Source organism: Hoplias malabaricus, chromosome 3 (genome assembly GCF_029633855.1).
Source record: "Hoplias malabaricus isolate fHopMal1 chromosome 3, fHopMal1.hap1, whole genome shotgun sequence".
Lineage (NCBI taxonomy): Eukaryota > Metazoa > Chordata > Actinopteri > Characiformes > Erythrinidae > Hoplias > Hoplias malabaricus.
In genome coordinates, this window is record NC_089802.1 from 6372108 (window position 1) to 6379532 (window position 7425).

The 7425-nt window shown below is 39.4% G+C and overlaps 1 long non-coding RNA gene across 1 annotated transcript; it reads left to right on the forward strand.

Annotated features, from left to right (window-relative positions):
* The first annotated feature begins 2546 nt into the window (after positions 1-2546).
* LOC136691175 (uncharacterized) lies at positions 2547-3297 on the forward strand. The gene is made up of 3 exons (XR_010801850.1): positions 2547-2633; positions 2970-3037; positions 3158-3297. It is a non-coding gene; the product is annotated as an uncharacterized lncRNA (long non-coding RNA).
* Positions 3298-7425: the final 4128 nt, after the last annotated feature.

The window sequence follows — 7425 nt, forward strand, 5'->3', positions numbered from 1 at the left end:
AATGAACATGGAATTTCCTAAAACACTTTTCTAACCCAAATCAGTTCATGTTATATTTAATTATTACATCTGTTTAACTGAGTTTATTCAGCAGCTTTATTTTAATAATTGCTTTCTCTTTTTCTTGGTTATGAGTTCACACAAATTTTAGAAAATCAATTAAATTGATGTTTTAATGAAGAATACTACTTTAATTTAAGGAAAAAGAATAGAAATGTGAAGGTGTGTGAGGTAGCTCCTACACAACCCATAAAATAAGCTTCCAACATTATATTTAAAAATAAAATTACTTCTGGAAGCGATGCTGAATAAAACTTTACTTTATTAAACTTTTCCTAATTTAAACTTACTGTCATAACGTTCTTGTAATCTGAGGAAAAAATAAATAGCCTCTATTGAGGTTAGAACTTGCGATTCCTGGATGTTATTCAGAAATACCACCAGGTGAGCTACCAGCTCCTTACCATTAAGGAGTGAACCCAAGTTCCAAGCAGTAAAGGAGGGGAACAGAACACAATGAAAAAAAAGGTATGATAATGTGTTGAAAACATAAGACAGGCGGAAAATGTAAAATGGGTGGAAAATGCTATACATCACACAAACCCATCCGTTTTCAGGAAAAGTTTGAGCAGGAAGGGGAAAACTAAGGATGCCAAGGAGACTGGGTACCTCGAGAACACTGAGGTTTGGTGAGTAACTCCCAACAGAAGTAAACACAAAAAACAGTAGGGCAAGGAGAGCGAGACTCTCAGCCTTCTGAGAAAACAGAGAAGAGATGAGCAGAGCAGATATGTACCAAAATTACCAGCCAGACTCTCTCACACATCTAGTGCCAAAGAACCAGCAACTCAGGCTGCTCCTAGTGAGTCTTTATAGACCCGTCACCAGGTGCGGGGTGTTATGACTGATTGTCCACCTGCTGCTGCCCTCTGGTGGCTGGAGTGGGTGGCTCTGGTGGCCAATGATTGAGAAATCAGGAGTTCAGTTCTCTATAACCGTGGATGTCTGTGCGTAAGAGCGCTCTACCCCTCCCACAGTCGCTCTATTAGTGAACACAGCAGAACTGAACTGAGTAGAAATCCCCCAAAAGAAAGAGCTTCAGTGTTTTGGAGTGGACCTGTAAATGAAGAGAATGTTCATCATGAGCTGATTCACTGAAACATGCTCCCACACCTGTCAAACCAGTACAAATATGTACAATAACATGAGCATTATCTCACTGGATAACAATGAAAGTGAAAGACACAGGACGCCAGTGTCTATAAAACCTCCTCCTTCACTCCTCCATCTCTCTGTGGTCTCAGGTGCACATGCTGAGGTGAGTCTGATTCTGAATGATGTTCTGATTATGGTGTTGATTTATGAAATGTACACGTTAAATATCTGTAAATGCTCTGTTGAGATAAATATGAAATTGGGGGTGTCCTAATTTTTAAATACACCGTGTTCCAAACTATTATTCAGATTAGATTTAAGTGTCATAAAGATTGAATTTTTTGTTTTTCCATTAACCTCGTGGATGGTATTGTGTCTCAGGGCTGTTTAGATCCCTGAAATTATTTTGATAGGTGAGTAGAAGTAAAGAAAACTACTTAAGAAAGATGGTCCATATTATTAAGCAGGCCACAGATTCCAAGCGATAGGGGAAAGAGAAAGAATCTCTCTGCTGCCAAAAAGCACCAAATTGTGCAGTTCTTTGGCCAAGGTTTGAAAACATTAGATATTTCACCAAAACTGAAGCATGATCATCAAGCTGTGAAGAGATTTGTGGCTGATTCATGCAGATAAAGGCATAATGAAGGTTTCTCCCAGCCAAATTCATCAGAAAAAAGCGAGCTGCTGCTAAAATTCCATTACAAAGCAGCAAACAGTGCCTCTGGAGTCCCACAAACCTCAAGGTGTAGGACCCTCCAGAGGTTTGCAGTTGTGCATTAATCTACTATTAATCTACTAACCAGTGTTCACAAGCAGAAACGGTTGCAGCCCAGACGTACGTGAAGACTAATTTTCAAACAGTCTTGTTCACTGATGAATGCCGTGCAACCTTGGATTGTCCAGATGGATGGAGTAGTGGATGATTGGTGGATGGCCATCAACTTCCAACAAAGCTGCGACGTCAACAAGGAGGTGGCAGAGTCATGTTTTGGGTTGGAATCATGAAGAGGGACCTTTAGGTGTGAAAATGACCTCGTCAAAGTATATAGACTTTCTGACTGATCACTTTCTTAATGGTTTTGATTTCAATAAATGTGACCTATAAAATGTTTTGAAACTTTGTGCATAATAATTTGGAACAGTGTATTTTGAGGTTTTCAATAAAATTTGATTTATACTTTAACGAGGCATGACTTAAAAATTATAATGACCATCATTTGCATTGAGCATTTAGGAAAGTCTGATAAAAATATCACTTGCATATTAATTTGGAACACAGTGTAAATGTGAATAAAATTAATTTATGGACATTTCTAAGAAAAACAGAATAAATGGATAGACAGATTGTGCCCAACCGGAAGTGGAAAACTCCTTCAGAGGACAGCTGCTGTATTACACAAAACAGTCCATATAGAAGTCATAGTCAGCAGCTGTTGAACAACATGATGACTTTAGCTGTCACTGACTCTGAGCCAGAGGTAATCATTCATTCATTCATTAATACCTTTCTCTGTTTGCTTGTTGTCAACATTGCTTTTTGTTTTGAGACCTCTCCACGCACCACCAAATCAGAACACCTCGTCAATATGTGAAATACTGCAGCATCTGTTTAAATCACTCAACTCAAATCATCCCATTTGTAGCACCCCACAGTTTGAACACCTCTGTCCTAAGATAAAATATTACCAACACATTCCTCTAAACTCAACTTAAAAATCTTTATTTTAATTCAAACCTATTAACAGAAGGTCTTCCTTCTCTCTCTCTCTCTCTCTCTCTCTCTCTCTCTCTCTCTCTCTCTCTCTCATATCCAGGTGGTGTATAAATTGTCTTGCTCACATCGTATCTATATTTTGACTGAGAATGGAGTTGAATCAGTAACGTGAGTAATTTTATTAAAATTTTAGAAAAACTTTTATTCAAAACAATTAAATCATTCCATTAACAAATAATCTTTTCAACAAATTCACTCATGGTTTTTATTATTGTCTTTTTCTTACAGAGTCACTGATTCTATAGAAGTTACTCGCGACTGAGAGACCAGCGTTTTCTGAGGAAATGTCCAGTAAAAACATGCATTAATAATCATCATATTATTGTGCAGTGATGAACATACAGCAGTATGCAGTAATGAATAAACAGTAGAAAGAGAGGGAGTGTGTGATCATGGAAACATGGCTGTAATGTTGAATAAAAAAAATTCCCGAAATTCCTGTGTACAAATGTGTTTTTGATGTTTTTAAATTATTATCTCAGTATGGGGGGCGGCACGGTGGCGCAGCAGATAGTGTCGCAATCACACAGCTCCAGGGGCCTGGAGGTTGTGGGTTCGATTCCCGCTCTGGGTGACTGTCTGTGAGGAGTTGGTGTGTTCTCCCCGTGTCCGCGTGGGTTTCCTCCGGGTGCTCCGGTTTCCTCCCACAGTCCAAAAACACACGTTGCAGGTGGATTGGCGACTCGAAAGTGTCCGTAGGTGTGAATGTGTGTGTGTCTGTGTTGCCCTGTGAAGGACTGGCGTCCCCTCCAGGGTGTATTCCCGCCTTGCGCCCGATGATTCCAGGTAGGCTCTGGACCCCCCGCGACCCTAAATTGGATAAGCGGTTACAGATAATGGATGGATGGATGGATCTCAGTATGGTTTCCGCAGAAATGCATTACATTTGTAGTCTTTCTGTTCTTTCGAGGAGTGTGTTAGAGTTTGTAAAGTGTGTTACAGAGCCACAATGTTGTGCAGAAGGTGGAGGGAGGAAAGAGTTAATAGATTTCAGAAAATCATTCATTCATTCATCCATTATCTGTAAGCGCTTATCCAGTTCAGGATCGCGGTGGGACCAGAGCCTACCTGGAATCATTGGGCGCAAGGTGGGAACACACCATGGATGGGGCGCCAGTCCTTCACAGGGCAACACAGACACACACACACACACATTCACACCTACAGACACTTTTGAGTCGCCAATCCACCTACCAACGTGTGTTTTTGGACTGTGGGAGGAAACCGGAGCACCCGGAGGAAACCCACGCAGACACAGGGAGAACACACCAACTCCTCACAGTCAGCTGGAGCGGGAATCAAACCCACAACCTCCAGGCCCCTGGAGCTGTGTGACTGCGACACTACCTGCTGCGCCACCGTGCCACCCTATTTGAGAAAATTATATAGAGTTTGATTCACACAGAGCTCAGTTTCACTGACTGTAAAGAGTTTAAAACACTATCTTTGGTAGTTAATAGGTAACTGCAGGAAATGATCAGGAACTGATGATTAGTGCTGCGTTGACATCTAAATCACTCCTATTATCTACCAAGGAGTCCTGATTAAGTACTGATTAATTACTCAGTTAAGTTAATAGTGAATATATGTTGAAGGTAGAGAACTTCTTATTAGTTATGTCTCCATAATTACAAAAGACATCCTCAAAGGAAGCTAGAGACACCACACCCTGTAAGCAGTCACCTTAAATATTTAATCTTCAGCATCAGCCAAATAATAAGAAAATGTTCTAAAATACTTCACTGTCCAATATTGTTCTTTCCTCCCATTTTTAGAAGAGAAAAGATCATTTTCCTGTTTTAGTGTTAGTGTTATTCAAAAGTGCCCTTTTGAAGTGCTCCAGACGATATGGTCAAAGAGAGGGCTTCAGTTCTTTTTCTCTTGGGTATTGTACAGGACTAGCTCAGTTTAACTGATTGACCCCCAGGTAGTGCACTGCTCCCAGGAAAGAAGTGACAAGCTTCCATCAGGACAGATCAAGTCTAATATAAATTATAGTTTTGCTATTATGGATTTGACTCATCTGAGCTCACAAATTATGATGAATTTCCTAGTCTTAACATTTCTGCAGGATGTTTCAGACTTTTCCTGGGAACTAAGGTAAACATTCATTCATTCATTATCTGTAACCCTTATCCAGTATTATCCTTATCCTTATCCAGGGTCGCGGTGGGTCCAGAGCCTACCTGGAATCATTGGGCGCAAGGCGGGAATACACCCTGGAGGGGGCGCCAGTCCTTCACAGGGCAACACAGACACACACATTCACTCACACACTCATACCTACGGACACTTTTGAGTCGCCAATCCACCTACCAACGTGTGTTTTGGACTGTGGGAGGAAACCGGAGCACTCTGTTTAGTCTGACTGCACTGTCTACCGTCAATGAATTCCAAAAAACACTTTTCTAAACCAAATTAATTCAAGTTACTTTTAGTTATTAAACTTCTATACTTCTGTTTTACTGAGTTTATTCTGCAGCTTTTTCATTTTATTTTTATTTAACATTTTAATAATTGATTTCTCTCTTTATTTTTCTTGGTTATCAGTTCACACACATTTTAAAAAATCAGTTCAATTAAATTGATATGTTTTCATTTTACCTTTCATAAAGACTATTGTAATATTTTTTTAGGAAAAAGCAGAAAATGAACAGAAATAACTATAGATTTGTGTGAAAGGTAACTCCTAAAACTGTGTTTATTTTATTAAACCTTTACTAATTTAAACGTACTCTGTCATAACTTGTTCCTAAAGACAATTAAGAACACAATCCCAATAATTGAGAATTGAGGAGTTCAGTTCTCTATAACTGTGGATGTCCGTGGGTAAGAGCACTCTACCCCTCCCACAGTCGCTCTATTAGTGAACACAGCAGAACTGAACTGGGTAGAAATCCCCCAAAAGAAAGAGCTTCAGTGTTTTGGAGTGGACCTGTAAATGAAGAGAATGTTCATCATGAGCTGATTCACTGAAACATGCTCCCACACCTGTCAAACCAGTACAAATATGTACAATAACATGAGCATTATCTCACTGGATAACAATGAAAGTGAAAGACACAGGACGCCAGTGTCTATAAAACCTCCTCCTTCACTCCGCCTTCTCTCCGTGGTCTCAGGTGCACATGCTGAGGTGAGTCTGATTCTGAATGATCTTCTGATTATGGTGATGATGATGATTTATGAAATGTACATGTTAAATATCTGTAAATGTTCTGTTGAGATACATGTGTTTGGTTTGGTGTTTGGTGTGTGTTACTTTTTAAAAATAATATATAATGGTATTTATATTATTCACTACTCACTGGTAAATGTCAGAATTTTAAAAGTTGTATTATATCAAAAACATTAAGTGAAATGAATTTATGAACATTTCCAGGAGAAAGAGAAAAGATGGATAGACAGTTAGAGTACGGATCTGTGTGGAGCGCAGATTCAGAGGACAGCAGCTGGAGTAATGAAGTCACTCCATATAGAAAACATCGTCAGCAACTCCACAACAACATGGTGACTCTAGCGGTGACTGACCCTGAGCCAGAGGTAATCATTCATTCATTCGTTCATCCATTCTTTGTAAATGCTTCATCCTGTTTAGGGTTGTAGTTAGTCCAAAACTATTCCCACTAAGGTCAAGGCAGGAACACACACAGTACAGCGCACCACACACTCACCCAGTCACACTTATTGCCTCAAGTCTGAGGTATTTGGAGCTCCACGTTGCCAGTTGCTGAGACCTCAGTCTTCATTCCCCACATCAGAACAGTCTGTAAATGCATGAATAAGTGCAGCATCTGTATAAAACACACAGCTCAAATCATCCCATTAGTAGCACCCCACAGTTTGAACACCTCTGTCCTAGGACTGAATAATACCAGCACCTGCCTCTAAACTCAGTTAAGTCTCAAAAGCTAGAAAAAAAATGTTTTTTAAGTAAAACGGATGATCTCTCTCTCTTTCTCTCTCTCTCTCTCTCTCTCTCATGTCCAGGTGGAATATACCTTCTCTCGCTCACAGCGTGTCCCTGTTGTGACTAAGAATGGAGTTAAATCAGTGAGGTGAGAGACTTTATATAAATAATACAAAAGACGTTTGTTCAAAAACATGAATCATTCCAGTGACAAATAATCTCTTCAACAAATTCACTCATGGTTTTATTGTCTTTTTCTTACAGAGTCACTGAATCTAAGAAATTTGTTTGCAACTGAGAGACCAGCGTTTTCTGAGGAAACGTTCAGTAAAAACATGCATTAATGATCATCATATTATTGTACAGTGATGAACATACAGCAGTATGCAGTAATGAATAAAGCAGTAGAAAGAGAGGGAGTGTGTGATCATGGAAACATGACTGTAATGTTGAAATAAAAACAAATTCCTGAAATTCCTGTGTACAAATGTGTTTTTGATGTTTTTAAATTATTATCTCAGTATGGTTTCCGCAGGAATGCATTACATTTGCAGTCTTTCTGTTCTTTCGAGGAGTGTGTAGGAGT